Here is a 21,279-nt window from a genome sequence, read left to right as displayed (position 1 = left end):
CCCTTTCAGGCAGCACATTCCAGATCATAACCACGCGCTGCGTAAAAAAGTTTTCCCTCATGTCACCTTTGGTTCTTTTGCCAATCATCATAAACCTGTGTCCTCTGGTTCTCGATCCTTCCACCAATGGGAACAGTTTCTTTCTATTTACTTTATCTAAACCCTTCGTGATTTTGAACACTTCTACCAAATCTTCTTTTAACCTTCACTACTCTAAGGCGAACCCCAGCTTTTCCAGTCTATCCACGTAACTATAGTCCCTCATCCCTGGAACCATTCTAGTAAATCTTTTCTGCATCCTTTCTAAGGCCGTCACATCATTCCTATAGGGCGGTGCCCAGAAACGGACACAATACGCCAGCTGTGGCCGAAATAGTGTTTTCAAAAAAAAGGTTCAACATAACTTCCATACTTTTGTACCCTGTGCTTCTATTTATTAAGCCCAGGATCCCGTATGGCTTTTTAACCGCTTTCTCAACCTGTCCTGTCACCTTCAAAAGATTTGTTCACCTATACCCCCAGGTCTCTGTTCCTGCACCCCCTTTAGAATTATACCATTCAGTTTATATTGCCTCTCTCCATTCTTCCTGCCAAAAACATATCACTTCGCACTTCTGTTAAATTTCATCTGCCACGTGTCTGCCCATTTCACCAGCCTGTCTGTATCATCTTTAACTCGATCACTATCCTCCTCACTCTTTACTACACTTCCAAGTTTTGTGTCATCTGCAAATTTTGAAATTGTGCCCTGTACACCCAAGTCGAAGTTATTAATATATATTAAAAAAAAGCAGTGGTCCTAGTGCCGACCCTGGGGAATGCCACTGCATACCTTCCTTCAGTTCGAGAAACAACTGTTCACCACTACTCTCAGTTTCCTGTCACTTAGCCAATTGCATATCCATGCTGCCACTGCCTATTTTATTCCATGGACATCAATTTTGCTGACAAACCTATTATGTGGCATTTATCAAATGCCTTTTGAAAGTCCATATACACAACAACCACCACATTGCCCTCATCAACCCTCTCTAACCTCATCAAAAAACTCAAGTTAGTTAAACACGATTTGCCTTTAACAAATTCATGCTGGCTTTCCTTCATTAATCCACACTTGTCCAAGTGACTATTAATTTTGTCCCAGATTACTGTTTCTAAAAGCTTCCCCACCACCAAAGTTAAACTGACTGGCCTGTAGTTGCCGGGTTTATCCTTACACCCTTTTTTGAACAATGGTGTAACATTTGCAATTCTCCAGTCCTCTGGCACCACCCTCATATCTAAGGAGGATTAGAAGATTTTGGCCAGCATCTCAAGAATTTCCACCCCTATTTCCCTCAGCAAACAAAGATTCATCCCATCCAGACCAGGTGACTTATCTACTTTAAGTAAAGCCAGTCTTTCTAGTACCTCCTCTATCAATTTTTAGCCCATCCAGTATCTCAACCACCTCAACAGATGCAAAGTACTCATTTAGTACCTCAGCTTCCACGTGTAGATCTCCTTTTTGGTCCCTAATTGGCCCCACCCCCTTCTCATTACCCATTTACTATTTTATGCCTATAGAAGACTTTTGGTTTCTCTTTTATATTAGCCGGCAGTCTATTCTCATACACTCTCTTTGCCCCTCTAATTTCCTTTTTCACTTCCCTGAACTTTCTATATTTAGCCTGGTTCTCACTTGTATTATCAGCCTGACATCAGTCATACGCCCCGTTTTTCTGCTTCATCTTACTCTCTATCTCTTTCGTCATCCAGGAAGTTCTACCTTTGGTTGCCCTACCTTTCCCTCTTGTGGGAACGTACCTAGACTGTACCCAAACCATCTCCTCTTTAAGGGCCTCCTATTGTTCGATTACAGTTTTGCCTGCCAATCTTTGATTCCAATTTACCTTGGCCAGATCTGTTCTCAACCCACTGAAATTGGCCCGCCTCCAACTAAGTATTTTTACTCTAGGATGCTCCTTCTCCATAGCTAATCTAATCCTTATACTATGATAACTGTTCCCTAAATGTTCCCCCACTGACACTTGCTCCATTTGACACACTTCATTCCCCAGAACTAAATCCAGCAATGCCTCCTTCCTCATTGGGCCGGAAACATACTGATCAAGAAAGTTCTCCTGAACACTTCAGAAATTCCTCCCCCTCGTTGCCATTTACAGTATTACTATCCCAGTCTACATTAGGATTGTTGAAGTCCCCCATTATCACTACTTTATGGCTCTTGCACATCTCTAATTTCCCTGCAAATTTGCTCCACTACATCCTTCCCACCAGTTGGTGGCCTATAGAATATATGTAGTGTAATGGCACCTCTGTTGTTTAACTCTAACCAAGTAGATTCTGTCTTTGACTCCTCAAGGACATCCTCTCTCTCCAGCACTGCAATATTTTCCTTAATCAATACTGCCACCCCCCCACCCTTCCCTATCTTTTCTGAACACCTTGTGTCCAGGAATATTTAGTACCCAATCCTGCCCTTTTTTGAGCCAGGTCACCGTTATCGCCATTATATCATATTCCCATGTGGCTAATTGCGCCCGCAGCTCACCAACCTTATTTACCACACCGTGCGCTTACACACATGCACTCGAAACGGCTTACACCTTTTAAAAAAAAATTTGTTCATGGGCGTCACTGGCAAGGCCAGCATTTATTGCTCATCTGTAATTGCCCTTAAGAAGGTGGTGGTGAGCTGCCTTCTTGAACCGCTGCAGTCCGTGTGGTGAAGGTTCTCCCACAGTGCTGTTAGTTTGGGAGTTCCAGGATTTTGACCCAGCGACGATGAAGGAACGGCGATATATTTCCCAGTCGGGATGGTGTGTGACTTGGAGGGGAACGTGCAGGTGGTGTTGTTCCCATGTACCTGCTGCCCTTGTCCTTCTAGGTGCTAGAGGTCACAGGTTTTGGAGGTGCTGTCGAAGAAGCCTTGGCGAGTTGCTGCAGTGCATCCTGTAGATGGTACACACTGCAGCCACAGTGCGCCGGTGGTGTAGGGAGTGAATGTTTAGGGTGGTGGATGGGGTGCCAATCAAGCGGGCTGCTTTGTCTTGGATGGCGTTGAGTTTCTTGAGTGTTGTTGGAGCTGCACTCACCCAGGCAAGTGGAGAGTATTCATCACACTCCTGACTTGTGCCTTGTAGATGGTGGAAAGGCTTTGGAGAGTCAGGAGGTGAGTCACTCGCCGCAGAATACCCAGCATCCAACCTGTTCTTGTATCCACAGTATTTATGTGGCTGGTCCAGTTAAGTTTCTGGTCATTGGTGACTCCCAGGGTGTTGATGGTGGGGGATTCGGCAATGGTAATGCCGTTGAATGTCAAGGGGAGGTGGTCATTGCCTGGCATGAATGTTACTTGCCACTTATCAGCCCAAGCCTGGATATTGTCCAGGTCTTGCTGCATGCGAGCACGGACTGCTTCATTATCTGAGGGGTCGCGAATGGAACGGAACACTGTGCAATCATCAGCGAACATTCCCATTTCTGACCTTATGATGGAGGGAAGGTCATTGATGAAGCAGCTGAAGATGGTTGGGCCAAGGACACTGCCCTGAGGAACTCCTGCAGCAATGTCCTGGGGCTGAGATGATTGGCCTCCAACAACGACCACCATCTTCCTTTGTGCTAGGTATGACTCCAGCCACTGGAGAGTTTTCCCCCATTCCCATTAACTTCAATTTTACTGGGGCTCGTTGGTGCCACACTCGGTCAAATGCTGCCTTGATGTCAAGGGCAGTCACTGTCACCTCACCTCTGGAATTCAGCTCTTTTGTCCATGTTTGGACCAAGGCTGTAATGAGGTCGGGAGCCGAGTGGTCCTGCCGGAATCCAAACTGAGCATCGGTGAGCAGGTTATTGGTGAGTAAGTGCCGCTTGACAGCACCTTCTCGTATTCTCTCAGTCTGATCCCACCTAATACTGTACTATTTCTTACTCTGGTGCTATCTGTCCCTCCCAATCCTTTGTGAACCTTGTTTCTCCTTTCTAATGCTACATCCTGGTGCCCATCCCCCTGCCAAATTAGTTTAAACCCTCCCAAACAGCAATTGTGAACCTCCCGGCGAGGACACTGGTCCCAGCTCTGTTGAGGTGCAACCCGTTCGTCTTGAACGGGTCCATCCTGCCCCAGAACTGGTCCCAATGCCTCAAGAATCTGAAGCCCTCCCTCATGCACCATGTCACTAGCCATGCATTAACCTATCCGTATCTTCCTATTTCTGTAGTCACTAGTGTGTGGCACAGAGTAATCCAGAGATGACTACCTTTGAGGACCTGCTTTTAACTTCCTCCCTAGCTCTTGAAATTCTGACCACAGGACCTCATCCCTTTCCTTTCCTATGTCGTTGGTACCCACATGGCTGTTTCCCTCCCTCTCCCCGCAGAATGTTTTGTACCCTCTCTGTGATGTCCTTTAGCCTGGCACCAGGGAGGCAACACAGCAGGACTCACGTCAGCAGTCACAGAAACGCCTGTCTGCCCCCTTGACTATCGAATCCCCTATGACTACTGAATTTCTACACTTCATTGTGCTGCCCTGTGCAGTCATTTGCGCCATGGTGCCATGCTCAGGACTGCACTGCAGGTCCATGTAGTCCTACCTATGTCGTTGGTACCTAAGAAAAAGGTTCTGCTGAGAGAGTTTGAGCAGCTAGGGACTAAATTAAAAAGCAGAACCACAAAGGTAATAATCTCTGGATTATTACCTGAGCCACGAGCAAATTGACATAGGGTAAATAAGATCAGAGAGATGAATGCATGGTTCAAAGATTGATGTGGGAGAAGTGGGTTTTGATTCGTGGGGCACTGGCACCAGTACTGGGGAAAGAGAGAGTTGTTCCGTTGGGACGGACTACACCTGAACCATGCTGGGACCAGAGTTCTAGTGAATCGAATAACTAGGGAGGTGGATAGGGCTTTAAACTAAATAAGTGGGGGGGGGGGGGGGGCGCCTGGTGGAGAGAAATCTAGAATGCTAAAGAGAAAAGACAAAGAAACAGTGCAGGTATGTGATTGGGGTAAGGATAACCAGATTGAGAGAGGAAGGGACAGAGTGTACAAACAAAAGAGTGCACTAATAAATAGGGTCCGGGTAAGAAAAAATGGTAATAAGACAAATAGGGCCATAGTACAAAAAAAATGTTAAGATGTCTAAAAATGTTAAAAAGACAAATCTAAAGGTACTGTGTCTGAAAGCACGAAGCATTCGTAAGGTAGACGAATTAACAGTGCAAATAGATGTAAATGGATACGATATAATTGCAATTACAGCGACATGGCTGCAGGGTGACCAAGGCTGGGAGCTGAATATCCAAGGGTGTTCGATATTTAGGAAGAACAGGCAAAAAGGAAAAGGAGGTGGGGTGGCGTTGTTAGTAAAGGATGAAATCAGAGCAATAGCGAGAAAGGATATTGGCTCAGAAAATCAAGATGTAGATTCAGTCTGGGTGGAGTTAAGAAGCACCAAGGGGCAGAAAACACTGGTGGGAGTTGTATATAGGCCTCCAAACAGTGGTGGTAATATAGGGGATGGCATCAAACAGGAAATTAGAGATGCATGTAACAAGGGTACTACATTAATCATGGGTGACTTTAATCTACATATAGACTGGCCAAACCAAATTAGCAATAATACTGTGGAGGATGAATTCCTGGAGTGTGTACGAGATGGTTTTTTTAGACCAGTACGTTGAGGAGCCAACCAGGGAACGGGCTATCCTGGACTGGGTATTGTGCAATGAGAAGGGGTTAGTTAATAATCTTGTTGTGCGGGGTCCTTTAGGGAAGAGTGACCAGAACATGATAGAATTCATTAAGATGGAAAGTGAAGTAGTCCAATCCGAAACTAGGGTCCTAAATCTAAACAAAGGAAACTACGAAGGTACGAGGAGTGAGTTGGCTATGATAGATTGGGAAGCTTCATTAAAAGGCACGACGGTGGATAGGCAATGGCCAACGTTTAAGAAACGAATGCATGAATTGCAACAATTTATACATTCCTTTCTGGCGGAAAAACACAAAAGGAAAAGCGGCCCAACCATGGCTAACAAAGGAAATTAAGGATAGTATTAGATCCAAAGAGAAGTCATATAAAGTTGCCAGAAAAAGTAGCAAGCCTGAGGATTGGGAGCAGTTTAGAATTCAGCAAAAAAGGACCAAGAGATTAAGAGGGGGAAAAAGAGAGTATGAGAGTAAACTTGCAAGGAACATAAAAGTAGATTGTAAAAGCTTCTACAAGTATGTAAAAAGAAAAAGATTAGTGAAGACAAATGTAGGTCCCTTACAGTTAGAAACGGGAGAATTTATAATGGGGAACAAGGAAATGGCAGAGCAACTAAACAAATACTTTGGTTCTGTCTTCACGGAAGAGGACACAAATAACTTCACAGAAATGCTAGGGAACCAAGGGACTAGTGAGAAGGAGGAATTAAAAGAAATTAGTATTTGTAAAAAGTGAAGAAATTAATGGGACTGAAAGCCGATAAATCCCAAGGGCCTGATAATCTGCATCCCAGAGTACTAAAAGAGGTAGCCATGGAAATAGTGGATGCATTGGTTGTCATCTTACAAAATTCTATAGATTATGGAATAGTTCCTGCAGATTGGAGGGTGGCAAATGTAACCCCACGATTTAAAAAAGGAGGGAGAGAAAAAACAGGGAACTACAGACCAGTTAGCTTAACATCAGTAGTAGGGAAATTGCTAGAGTCTATTATAAAGGATGTGATAACAGGACACTTAGAAAATATCAGCGGGATTAGACAAAGTCAACATGGATTTATGAAAGGGAAATCATGTTTGACAAACCTACTGCAGTTTTTTGAGGATGTAACTGGTAGAATAGATAAGGGAGAACCAGTGGATGTGGTTTATCTGGATTTTCAGAAGGCCTTTGATGAAGTCCCACATAAGAGGTTAGTGTGAAAAATTAAAGCACATGGGATCGGGGGTAATATACTGGAATGGATTGAAAATTGGTTAACAGACAGGAAACAGAATAGGAATAAATGGGTCTTTTTCTGGGTGGCAGGCAGTGACTAGTGGGGTACCACAGGGATCGGTGCTTGTGCCCCAGCTATTCACAATATATATCAATGATTTGGATGAGGGAACCAAATGTAATATTTCCAAGTTTGCTGACGACACAAAACTAGGTGGGATTGTGAGTTGTGAGGAGGATGCAAAGAGGCTTCAAGGGGATTTAGACAAGTTGAGTGAGTGGGCAAATACATGGCAGATGCAGCATAATGTGGATAAATGTGAAGTTATCCACTTCGGAAGGAAAAACAGAAAGGCAGCGTACTATTTAAATGGTGATAGATTGGGAAATGTTGATGTACAAAGGGACCTGGGTGCCCTTGTACACCAGTCACTGAAAGCAAACACACAGGTGCAGCAAGCAGTTAGGAAGGCAAATGGTATGTTGGCCTTCGTTGCAAGAGGATGTGAGACAGGAGCAAGGATGTCTATCTGCAGTTATACAGGGCCTTGGTGAGACCACACCTGGAGTATTGTGTGCAGTTTTGGTCTCCTTACCTAAGAAAGGATATACTTGCCATAGAGGGAGTGCAGCGAAGGTTCACCAGACTGATTCCTGGGATGGCAGGACTGTTGTATGAGAAGTGGTTGGGTCAACTCGGCCTGTATTCACTCGAGTTTAGAAGAATGAGAGAGGATCTCATTGAAACATATAAAATTCTGACAGGGCTAGACAGTCTGGATGCAGGGTGGATGTTTCCCCTGGCTGGGGGGGTCCAGAACGAGGGGTCACAGTCACAGGATACAGGGTAGGACATTTAGGACTGAGATGAGGAGAAATTTCTCCACTCAGAGGGTGGTGCACTTGTGGAATTCTCTACCACAGGAGGCTGTGGAGGCCAAGTCACTGAATATATTTAAGGAGATAGATAGATTTCTAGACATAAAAGGCATCATGGGGGGAGAGCGGGAATATGGTATTGAGATAGAGGATCAGCCGTGATCATACTGAATGGCGGAGCAGGCTCGAAGGGCCGAATGGCCTACTTCTGCTCCTATTTTCTACATTTCTACGCACTCCTTTGAGGTGTCGTCACCCTCGCTGGTATTCAATGCTGAATATTGGTTTGAGAATGACACACACCCAGAGGATTCCTGCACTGCCTGCCTCTTCCTACCCTTTCAGATGGACACCCACTTGCTATCCTGAACTCTCTGTGGCTGCAGGGTGACCACCTCCTGGAACATATGATCCAGGAAACCTTCAGCATTCCTTATGCTCTGCAGTGACTACAGCTGCTCCTCAAGCTCAGAACTTAACCATCGAGAAAAGCTTATTCCCTCAACACAACATCCAACTGCGTCTGAAATGATTGCACAAGTTTTTGCCTGGACTATCCTACGCGAGTCCATTCCAGGTGTTGATCACTGTGAGAAGAACCTCTTGCTGGCATCAGTTCTAAATTTATCTTTGATCAATAAATTCATTGATTAAATCAGTTGAGTGCTGAATCTATTAACACCTGTAGATCCTCTTCAACTTTATCAAGTTCTGCAACTTTCATAAGAGTTCATTTTCTTTTCTATCACATGTGCAGTACTGTATACCTATTTGTACTGAATTTCATCTTTCTATGTTCCACCTACTTACAGATTTGGTCTGATTCCTTTATCTGCCTTAACTATGCCCAATATCACACTGCCCTACTTTGGCTGGCACTACAGGGGTTTAAATAAACAGGACCACAGGAGACAAACAAGGCCACTACAAGAAGAATTATGGCCTTAGCTGGTGCAAGAAGTGTCAGGTTTAATATCATGGTTGTTATAATGAAAAAAAAAATCACTACTATGATTTCTTGCCAAATCTTTTTATAATCCTAAGAGGTGCAATGGACTAGATCAATGTATGGAAACTATGGACACTATACTTGAGACTGGGCACTAAATTGGGCCATGTAGTGCCCGTTGTTTCAGTGCGACATGGCCTCTCCAACATCCAAGATGGCGTCTTGGATGCGCACGCACGTTTCCTGCACGTGACGTGCGCCTGACGCCATCTTGGTAAAGGAGTTAGCGCAGGCGCAGATAAGAAATGCTGGAATCATGCAAAGTAAGGAGAAAATGGCTTCAATCAGTGTGCCACGCTGATTTAAAGTGATAGACACCATTTTGGGACTTAACGCTCAACTCAACGCACAGTCTTAACCCCGACCATCTGAACGTGTCTTAGAGTGCCTGGAGGACCCCCCCACCGGCGCTATTTAAAAGGGACAATGCAGGATTTACAGGTTAGCGGCTGGATTATTGCCTCTGGCTGCCAAGACGTTTGTAAACGTTTTTGTAGGTCTCCTAGACTTCAATACTAAGACGCAGGGACACAGCCTAACATTTAGAGCCAGGACATGCAGGAGTGAAGTTAGGAAATGCTTCTACACGTGGGAGACAGTTGGAACGCTCTTCTACAGATGGGAGTTGATACTAGCTCACTTGTGAATGTTAAATCTGAGATTGATAGATTTCTGTGAACCAAGGGTATGAAGGGATATGGGGCTAAGGCGGGTATATGAAGTTAGGTCACAGGTCCACCATGAGCTCACTGAATGATGGAACAGGCTCGAGGGACTAAATGCCACTGCCACTTGCTGCCTCTTGATATGTGCCACCTTCTCCTGCAAGAAAGCGAGGCGTGTGCCTGGGTGATGTGTCTGTCATGGTTGAATAGCTGCCAGTGTGTGGGCCTGAGAGTTGTGGGTGGGTGGCTTGAAACAGTGGTAATGTGTAAGGGCAGGAGGAAACATCTGATTGGAAGAGTTGAGTACTGATGGAAAGAGTTTATCGGTATGGGGGTGTAGTGCGTGGTGCAGTTGGTAGGAGACGCCACTTGACAGTTGACCTCACTCACCTTGCCCACTCATGTCAAAGCATTGAACTTCTTCCTGCACTGCATCCATGTTCATGATACTGTGCGCCTGGCATTGACTTCGTTCCCTGCTGCCTCCCACTGTCTTTTGAGTGTATGTCTGGAGGGCCTCTCTTCACCCCCCCCACCGCCGATATAGGATGTCCCTCCTTCTGTCCACCTCCTGCACCCAAGGTCTTCAGTGCATCAGCAGAAAACCTTGGTGCATGCGCTCTCGCAGGCCTGGTACCAACTCAGATCGGCAGATTGGTGAGGTCTGATGTGCAGATTGCAGGATGTGGAATTTAGCAATGCACAACCTTTATTCAATGTTTTAACATAACTCATCAGTGTAAACATAGGGATGGGATCTGCATCTGTGTTTTACGTGTGCAATGTATGATCTCTGTTTAGACTCCATGCAGACAGTAGACTGTTATTTTCAGCAAATAACTGGTACCAGCTACCTTTAAGAGATTTCTAAGAAACATCTTCCCTTTAAGAGATGGAGCTCCCTCTGGTGGCGGAAAGTGCAAATTGCATTCATTCCAAGTGAAAGGCCTGGAAAGGAACACCGATTGCAGGTTAGTGCTCCCTGGGGACCAAACTTATGTCTTGCCTGCCCAGCGTCCGCCGGGCGTGGGGTGTTGCCCAGAACGGACCCTTAACCAATTTTTCCCCCACTATTTGTAATTTTTATTTAGCATAGGCGCAGGAGTAACAAAAGGAAAGTATGGCTACGCTTCAACAGTAATAGGGCTGAGGGGATGCACAAATTTTCATTCTCTGTTAGTAAAAAAAACTTTTTTCGGGAAGTGTGTCCATTTAAATCAGGATAATCTATCATCAAAACCTTAATATCTTCACGATGTCTTCTTGTTGGCCCCTACCAGATGCATTCAACACATAATTGCAGGGAAATTAACACAAATGCCTGCAAGTTTTGTGTTGCAATCATATACTTCGGAACTGAAAAGGTAGAATAGATTGCTTTAACCCAGAACTAAGGGAGAAATACAAGGTCACGATCAAAACGGCTTACAGAAATTTCTAACAATGACTATAATACTGCTTATTTCAAGAACTATTTCCTTTCAAATATTCACTGTATGGAAGGACATAACACAAGAAAAAGGCTGATAAAAAGTCATTTGGCCCAATGAAGCTTGTCCCTCTAGTACATTAACTCTCAAGCTTAACAGTCAACTGCACTTTGAATGCCCCTAATGTTTGATTCTACAAAACTTGGAAGGGTAGTAAACAATACGGAGGATAGTGATCGACTTCAAGAGGATATAGACAGGCTGGTGGCAAGGGCGGACACATGAAAGATGAAATTTAACACAGAAAAATGCAAAGTAATACATTTCAGTAGGAAGAACGAGGAGAGGCAATATAAACTAAAGGGCACAATTCTAAAAGGGGTACAGGAACAGAGAGATCTGAGGGTATATGTGCACAAATCGAAAGTGGCAGGGCAGGTTGAGAAAGCGGTTAAAAAAGCATACGGGATCCTAGGCTTTATAAATAGAGGCACAGAGTACAAAAGTATGGAAGTCATGATGAACCTTTATAAAACACTGGTTCGGCCACAACTGGAGTATTGTGTCCAGTTCTGGACACCGCACTTCAGGAAAGATGTGAAGGCCTTACAGAGGGCGCAGAAGAGATTTACTAGAATGATTCCAAGGATGAGGGACTTTGGTTACATGGATAGACTGGAGAAGCTGGGGTTGCACTGCTTAGAACAGAGACAGTTGCAGGGCGATTTGATAGAGGCATTCAAAATAATGAAGGGTTTAGATAGAGTAGATAGAGAGAAAATGTTCCTATTGGCGGAAGAGTCAAGACCAGAATGGCCTCCTTTCATGTTGTAACCTTTCTACGATTCTCTGAAGCATGACTAGCAAAAGTGTAAATAGTACTCCAGATCTGACCTGACTAGTGCATTATAAAGCCTTAGCATAATCTCTGCTGACTTGTAGTCTACTGTTCTGGTTATCTCAATATTCGATTTGTTTTTTAAATTTTTGTGCACATTTGCTTGACATTGAACTGAAATAATAATTATTTATTTTCTTTTGTCAGGTTGTCAAGAAGCCAAAGTAGTTCTCCAACCTGAACCTTCTCGGTCTATGCTGGCTGTTCCCTAGTAAGGTATTACAATATAGGTGCTGCTCTAGCCCAGTTAGAATGATTAAATAAAATAAATTATTTTACTAACAGCTTATGTTATTGAAATATCTCAAACGTTTCCCAAAAACAAATGAAATGCAATGACTGTTATTTGGCAAATGCAATAGCCAGCAACGTCCCATATAATGATGATGAGTTGAATGGTCAGATTTTTTTGTTTGTATTGGTTCAGGGACCAGTGTTAATATTCAAAGAGCAGGTGATTTCTTAAGATGAGATCTTAAGGTCCAGTCTGCCTTTTCAAGTGTTGTTAAACTCATAACCAAAGGATGGCACGTCCCACAATATCGCACTCCCTCAGTACTGGGCTGCAGCTTCAGCCAAATTTAAATGCTCCTGATGCGAGCCTTGAATCCATAATCTTTTGACCCAGAGGCAAGAGTGCTGCCAACTGTACTAAGCGATTACTGCTGTTAATGTTAGGCTAATGAGCCTATAGATGCCTGGGCCAGATTTGTCCTCTTTCACTATAGGTTCCACACATGCTTGCTTCCAAACCTAGAGAGTTTCTCCAGTATTTAATGTTTCTGCATGACTGTAGCCAGCACCTAATTTCCCCCAGTCCCATTTTGCATCATAGAATATGCACCATCTATAAGAGTACCTCCTGTACATGTATTTCAAAATCCTCTAGGATGTTTGTAATTGAATAATTAGATAGTAAATCAGTATTTTTTTCACTACTGAATATTTCTAGAAAGTCATTAAGTAATTCCATTACTTTCCCTTCATCTTCCAGTACTCCACCACCTTATTTGTGATTTGTAAGGGAGGAATTTACACTTACTGTTATGATACTGAAAAAGAGTGCTTGATTATTGTGTTCAACCTCCTTTGCTATGTTTCTGTAGTCTCCTCTTAGCCCAAAAACTATTTTTTTTAGAAAAAGTTTATTTAACATTTTCCTATTACTTCCCCCACCAATTTCCTTATAGGCTTTATCAGAATAATTTACCTTCTTCCATTTTAATTGCTCTATTGAACCACTTTGGATTTACTATTTAGTTTTTTTTTAGAAAGATTCATTCATGGGATGTGGGCGTCGCTGGCAAGGCCAGCTTTTATTGCCCATCCCTAATTGCCCTTGAGAAGGTGATGGTGAGCCACCTTCTTGAACTGCTGCAGTCTGTGTGAAGGTTCTCCCACAGTGCTGTTAGGTAGGGAGTATCAGGATTTTGACCCAGCGACGATGAAGGAACGGCGATATATTTCCAAGTCAGGATGGTGTGTGACTTGGAGGGGAATGTGCAGGCAGTTGTGTTCCCATGCGCCTGCTGTGCTTGTCCTAGGTGGAGAGTATGCCATCACACTCTTGACTTGCGTCTCGTAGATGGTGGAAAGGCTTTGGGGGAAGTCAGGTGGTGAGTCACTCGCCGCAGAGTACCCAGCCTTTGACCTACTCTTGTAGCCACAGTATTTATGTGGCTGGCCCACTTAACTTTCTGGTTAATGGCAACCCCCAGGATGTTGATGGTGGGGGAATCCAGCGATGGTAATGCCGCTGAATGTCAAAGGGAGGTGGTTAGTCTCTCTCTTGGAGATGGTCACTGCCTGGCCCTTACTTGCCACTTATCAGCCCAAGCCTGGATGTTGTCCAGGTCTTGCTGTAAGCGGGCACAGACTGCTTCATTGAGGGGTTGCGAATGGAATTTAACATTGTGCAATCAGCAGCTAACATCCCCATTTCTGACCTTATGATGGAGGGAAGGTCGTTGATGAAGCAGCTGAAGATGGTTGGGCCTAGGACATTGCCCTGAGGAACTTCCAGAGTGATATCCTGGGGCTGAGATGATTGGCCTCCAACAACCACTACCATCTTCCTTTGTGCTAGGTATGACTCCAGCCAATGGAGAGCTTTCCCCGATTCCCAATGACTTCAATTTTACGAGGGCTCCTTGATGCCACACTTGGTCAAATGCTGCCTTGATGTCAAGGGCAGTCACTCTCACCTCACCTCTGGAATTCAGCTCTTTTGTCCATGTTTGGACCAAGGCTATAACGAGATCCAGAGCAGAGTGGTCTTGGCAGAACCCAAACTGAGCATTGGAGAGCAGGTTATTGGTGAGTAAGTGCCGCTTACTAGGACTGTCAACGACATCTTCCAGCACTTTGCTGATGATTGAGAGTAGACTGATGAGATGGTAATTTGGCCGGATTGGATTTGTCCTGCTTTTTGTGGACAGGGCATACCTGTGGAATTTTTCACTTTGTCTGGTAGATGTCAGTGTTGTAGCTGTACTGGAACAACTTGGCTAGAGGCGGGCTAGTACTGGAGCACTTTGAGGACACCATTCATTGTGTTGTGTAGCACTATCACCATGCTAAATGGGATAGATTCAGAACAGATCAAGCAGCTCAAAACTAGGCACCCACAAGGCGCTGTGGGCCATCAGCAGCAGCAGAATTGTATTCCAATCTATAACCTCATGGACCGGCATATTCCTCACTCTACCATTACCAACAAGCCAGGGGATCAACCCTGGTTCAAGGAGTGTAGAAGAGCATGCTAGGAGCAGCACCAGGCAAACCTAAAAATGAGGTGCCAATCTGGTGAAGCTACAACACAGGACTACATGCATGCTAAACAGCATAAACAGCAAGCTGTAGACAGAGCTCAGCGATCCCACAACCAACTGATTAGGTCAAAGTTCTGCAGTCCTGCCACATCCAGTCGCGAATTGTGGTGGACAATTAAACAGCTAACAGGTGGAGGAGGCTCCGTGAAACCTCCATCCTCAACGATGGCGGAGCCCAGCCCAGCGTTTGCAACCATCTTCAGCCAAAAGTGCCGAGTGGAGACCCATCTCTGCCTCCTCCCGATATCCCCAACATCACAGAAGCCAGTCTTCAGCCAATTCAATTTACTCCACGTGATATCAAGAAACGGCCGAGTGCACTGGATACTGCAAAGGCTACTGGCCCTGACAACATCCCGGCTGTAGTGCTGAAGACAGATGCATCTGCGACGGCTAGATTGGTGAAGATGAGGTCAAGTAGGTTTTTCCCTTGTGTTGGTTCGCTCACCACCTGCCGCAGGCCCTGTCTGGCAGCTCCATCCTTCAGGACTCAGCCAGCTCTGTCAGTAGTGGTGTTACCGAGCCACTCTTGGGGTTGGACATTGAAGTCCCCCACCCAGAGTACAGTCTCCTGCTCTTGCTTGTTACACTTGCTCATCTTGCATTTTATTACACATTTAAAAGTCTTCTATTTTTCCTCAACCAATCTCAGCAATACATCCTACTTCATTTCTTTTATTTAGGCCCTCATTCCATACTGGTCCTTATTGGCAGATTCCCAGATTATCTCAAATTTAATCATATAATGGTCACTCAAACCAGAGGTTCCACTACTTTATTTTTATTATGGATATTGTTCTGATTACTTGCAAGAACCAGGGGCCCGATTTTAGCAGGGCTGCGGGTTCTCGGCGGATGGGCTAGCGGGCGTGTGGGTAACGTGCCCGGTGAAATTAGTGGGTTTCCCGCGTGATCGTAGCAGGCAAACCACTAATTGGATCCACTTACCTGCTCCTCCGGGTTCCCCGCTGCTGATCTGCGTGTCGGGTGGGCTGCACATGCGCAGTAAGATCTGTCAGCTGGAGGCGCTCTATTTAAAGGAGCAGTCCTCCACTGACACATGCTGCAACCAATAGCAAAGATGACTGCATGGAGCAGCCCAGGGGGAAGGCTGCTCCCAGTTTAATGATGCCTCACCCCAGGTATCAATACATGGGGTGAGGAGGAGTGGGAGGACAGAGATCTTCCACCCGGCGGGCGGGAGGAAGCGGCCCGCCTCCGCCACCAGGAAGGCCTGGCTCGAGGTGGCAGAGGGGGTCACCTGCGCCGCCAACATATCGCCCACCTGCACACAGTGCAGGAGGCGGTCCAATGACCTCAGTAGGTCAGCCACAGTGAGTACACGTAGTCCTTCCCCTACACTCCGTCTACCACATCACTGCCTCCACCCCACATCTCCTTCGGCACTGCCAACACTACTCTGTCACATCACCCCTCATACCCACTCAAACCCCATCCTCATCTTACCTGCACCTACTCACCTCGCCAGTACGCACCCCGCCACTACCACTCAACCCAATCCTCATACAATCTCATGGCTCTATCCCATACTCACCCTCTCGTGCATCTCTTTCATGGCCAGCCTCACTCAACCTGCCACCACCTGTGCTGCAGCCACAGGGCATGCATCACATATGTGCAGTAGGCAGCGTAAGGCAAACGTGTCGTGAGCATGAAGGGGATGCACAAGGGTGTTTGAGGGTTTGTCATGGCTGTTACTTATATTGAATTTCAGAACAACTCACATCACACATTATATTGGCACCACTACTGCCATGTCTTCGCGAATCCTGTCCGGTTTGTGCAATAATGCCCGCTCCTGGATATCACTATGAGGACCCAGCACTGATGCCACCCATTGTGTCACTGCAGAGTGGGTGTAGGTGTATTTGCAGGGCTCTTCTGCGCAGACGACTGAGAGACATCGGTGATGTCCCCGGTTGCACCCTGGAAGGCTGCGGAGGAGAAGTTCGGGGGGCAGTGGTGACTTTGACAGCGACAGGTAGGAAGATGGTGCACGGGCCAGCCAGGAGCAGCTCGGCATGAAAGAGGCTGCAGATGTCCACGGCTACATGTCGAGTGACTCTCAGCCTCCGTGTGCACTGCTGCTCAGAGAGGTCCAGGAGGCTGAGCCTCGGTCTGTGGACCCTGTGGCGAGGGTAGTGCCCTCTGCGACGCATCTCTCTCTGCGGTAGCCCTCCCTCCTGCTGTACAGGTGGATGTGTCACAGCACTCTGTTGTGGAGCTCCACGTGTCAGAGGTGGACGGCGTGGATGGCGCGGCTGGTGATGCTGTTCGCCCTCCGAGGAGGTCATGACTGCAGCTACGGCAGCCCCCATCCGCAAGATGTACATCTGAGGGGGTCCGCAAGGTAGGTACATGTTTCCGGACCCCGGGGTAAGTGTGCAGGTTGGTGACTTTGACCGTCAGGAGGAGGGTGGTGGAGCCAAACTTTGTCCCAAGTGACAGAGTGGCCTCCTGCAATGGGTGAGGGTCTCCCCCCCCCCCCCCCCCTCACCTGTCAAATGGACCTTTGCAGCTGCCACAGGCTGACAGCTGCAACACGTCCATTCGAGCTGGGAGCGTTTCCCCCAGTACGGGAAACAGTCCTATGTTGTTCAAAAATCCCACATAGTCCCTTAATCAGGTCAGTTAATGACCTGAAATACCTAACTAAATATTGTCAAGTGGCATCCCGCTGGCTTTAATTGCCTGCGGGATTTCCACCAGCGGGGGCTGCGCGCGCACGCCGGCGCGTCAGCGGGGAACCCGGAAGTGGGCGGGATCCGGTCCCGCTCCTGGATTTCCCGATTTTCGGGGCCCCCCCCGCCGAGAACGCACCCGATAGCAGGTGGTAAAATCGAGCCCCAGATCTCAATGCAAGTTTCCCCATTATATCAAGATACCATTTTGTACAACATTTACTAGGTCGGATTCTATGTACTTCCATTAAAGCATTCCCAGTTTATACTGGATTAGGTGAAGTCACCATTACCACACTATTAGTTGAAGTTACCATTACCATATTATCTACACATAACCTTTTTATCTAAATTGTATAAAATGCTGTCATCTTGCTTTACATTCCCTGCAGGTTTCTAACAGGCCCCAAGTGTTAACCCAGTCCTGGGTTGTTAACTGTCTGCTGGTTAGTTCTTAGTTTGTTTCACTTGTTGCTTTTCCTGGAGATACAATTTTAATCAGGGGGTCCCCTGCCGATACATGCAGCCAATCAACAGCACAGGTAGCGTTGGCTACTGGCATGGATTGAGGATTGGTTAACAGACAGAAAACAGGGTAGTAATAAAGGGTCTTTTTCAGGTTGGCAGACTGTGACTAGTGGAGTGTCACAGGGATAGGTGCGTGGGCCCCAGCTAGTCACAATCTATATCAAGGATTTGGATAAGGGGACCAAATGTAAGATTTCCAAGTTTGCTGATGACACAAAACTAAGTGGGAATGTGAGTTGTGAGGAGGATGCAAAGAGGCTTCAAGGGGATATAGACAGGCTAAATGAGTGGGCAAGAACATGGCAGATGGAATATCATGTGGAAAAATGTGAAGTTATCCACTTTGGTAGGAAAAACAGAAATGCAGAGTATTTTTTTAAAATGGAGAGAGATTGGGAAATGTTGATGTTCAAAGGGAACAGGGTGTTCTTATACATGAGTCACTGAATGCTAACATGCAGGTGCAGCAAGCAATTAGGAAGGCAAATGGTATGTTGGCCTTTATTTCAAGAGGATGTGAGTATAGGAGTAAAGATGTTTTACTGCAATTATATAGGGCCTTGGTGAGACCACACCTGGAGTATTGTGTACAATTTTGGTCTCCTTACCTAAGAAAGGATATACTTGCCATAGAGGGAGTGCAACGAAGGTTCACCAGACTGATTCCTGGGATGGTGGGATTGTCGTATGAGGAGAGATTGAGTAGACTAGGCCTGTATTCTCTAGAGTTTGGAAGGATGAGAGGTGATCTCATTGAAACATACAAAATTCTTACAGGGTTCGACAGGGTAGATGCAAGGAGGAAGTTTTCCCTTGGCTGGGGAGTCTAGAACCAGGGGTCACAGTCTCAGAATAAGGGGTAGGCCAGTTGGAACTGAGATGAGGAGAAATTTCTTTACTCAGAGGGTAGTGAATCTTTGGAATCCTCTACCCTAGAGGGCTGTGGAGGCTCAGTCATTGAGTACATTCAAAACAGAGATCGATAGATTTCTAGATCTTAAAGGCATCAAGGGATAAGGGGATGGTGCAGGAAAATGGCATTGAGGTGGAAGACCAGCCATGATCTTGTTGAATGGTGGAGCAGGCTCGAGGGGCCGGATGGCCTAATCCTGCTCCTGCTCCTATTTCTTATGTTCTTATGGCTGTACACAGTAATCAATTAAAACAGCAGGCAGCACAAACGTAACGTACTTTCTGATCTCTATGAATGGGCGCGATCTCAGTGCCAGTTTTCAGGGATTATCCAATTTAACCCCCCATAATTCTTGGCCAAACTCGCATAAATGATGTCACTTTTTGACCTTGTTATAGAAAATATAACCAGATGTTGCAATGTAATTTTTCCCCAAAAATAACCACCCAAACAGACAATCCTTCCTTGCCGTGGCCTCATTCCTTCCTTGCTCGGTTGGACCCCCAATTGCAATGCTTCCTCCCACACGTCAATTCCAGACCCCAATTCACCCCCCACACTAACTCCCAACCCCTACCGTCCCCAAATGCTGTGTATGCATAACTTTACTTCAGTGTTGCTATCCTAGTGCTACTTACAGGTCATTCAGAAGCACCAGAACTTAACACACAATTTGCTAAAAATATACACATGTAAAAATTGCATAATACTGCATGCGAATTGCATAAAATACTGCAAATAAATACCTTATTCACTACAAATTATACGCTAAGAGAGTGAGCAATATCAAAATTTGATAATACCAAAATGAATGGCATGGCAAATTATGAAGATTGTGAAAGACAAGGATGGGCAGATGGGAGGCAGATGCAGTTCAATATAACAAAAAGTGATGTAATATATTTTGGAAGTAATAGGGAGAGGCAAGATTTAAATGAAGTAGACAGAGACCTAAGTGACAGCCCAAGTAGATAAGGCAAACAATCTGGTTTTGCATCCAGAGATATTAGAATACAAAAGCAAAGAGGTAATGTGGAACTTGTACAAGACCTTTGGAAAGTTCAGTGGGAGTACTGTGTGCTGTTTTCTGTTTTGGACATCTCATTACAGAAAGGATATAAAAGTAATGGATAAGGAACAGCACAGATTCACTGGAATATTGCCAGAGATAAAGGGGTAACCAGTTATGAAGAGACTTGAGAAGTTGGGGCCTTGTCTCCTGCCACCCCACCCCTAGAGCCAAGCAGGTTAAAGGATGACCTATATAGAGGTCCTTCAAGGTTATGAGGTAAATAGCAACAGATTATTTTGACCGGTCGATGAAATGAAAGAGGACACAAATTTAAAGCAATCATAAAAAGTAGTAAAGGGGAGATCAGAATTCTCAGCCACAAACCATAGTTGAAGCAGAGTCGAAGTGTTTTTAAAAAAAGGAATTAGATATTTGCTTGAAAGAGCATATTAAAGGGGGAGGAGAATGGGATTTGACTAGGTGGCTCATGTGGAGAAAAACCATCAGCACAGACTTGATGGGTTGAATGGCCTATTTACATTAATTTATTTTTAATGGGCATTTCCTTAATTCCTAAAGATCTAAAAAAGTTATATAAAAATCTTTTCAAATGAGCTTTAATCTAATTTTCCATTAAGTTAATTTCATTTCTGTTTCTAACTACAAATTTACTCTCTGCCAAATGGCAATGAAAACCTAACGTGACTCCTGGGAGCACGACTTAAGCTATCCAATCTCAAGGGAAGATTCAAAGGAGACCCGAGCTTGACCCTCATGACTTCTACATGCAGCAGAATGAAAGAGGGTCGATTCAAACTGTACAAACGTAAAAATTTCCACCTGACTCTGATGGACGAGTGCTGGCAAAACTGCAGTCACAGGACACATATCAAACATATTTTGGTCCTGTCTTCAAGATTATTACAGGTTATGATAGGGTAAATAGTGCTGAGATGGTAACAAGAGTGCACAAATCACCACATGTATAGAGGCTTGAAAAATCATATCACTGTATTTACTGGAAAGTCAGGCTTCAGGGTAGGGGAATAGAATATCTGAATTCGTAGTGACATCTGTGGAACACAATAGCATTCAGTGGAAGTTCGGTTCGCCCGAAAATGTTCAACATTGATCTTATTCCTTTTTTCTGCCCTAAGTATCATTAAATTACTATATTTTTACAGAAGAAATCACACTAGTGTACAATAAGCTCCACATAACAACTGGAACTAAATTGGATGCAACTGTATAACCTTAATTGGTTCATGAATATTTTGGTTATGATGCTCATCCCAAAGAAGTAAAATATCCAGGTTGATAACATTTTTTGAATACCTTGTATCACATTTACAGTCCTAGATGGTAAGCCACTGAATGTGAAATTTATTACACTGCCAACCTAGAAACCTCATTTATAGCTGTAGTACCGTGAAATACTTGGTTCTATTCACTGGTGGGGTAAATTACACATT

The 21,279-nt window shown here is 45.0% G+C and overlaps 1 protein-coding gene across 8 annotated transcripts in view; it reads right to left on the bottom strand.

The window, feature by feature from the left end:
* The window catches only part of efr3a (EFR3 homolog A (S. cerevisiae)), a 222,738-nt gene that overhangs the window by 4,232 nt on the left and 197,227 nt on the right, over positions 1-21,279 (bottom strand). The gene's annotated exons all lie outside the window — the stretch shown is intronic.

Source organism: Heptranchias perlo, chromosome 3 (assembly GCF_035084215.1).
Source record: "Heptranchias perlo isolate sHepPer1 chromosome 3, sHepPer1.hap1, whole genome shotgun sequence".
In the NCBI taxonomy this organism is placed as follows: domain Eukaryota; kingdom Metazoa; phylum Chordata; class Chondrichthyes; order Hexanchiformes; family Hexanchidae; genus Heptranchias; species Heptranchias perlo.
This window is presented reverse-complemented; position numbering and strand designations above follow the sequence as displayed.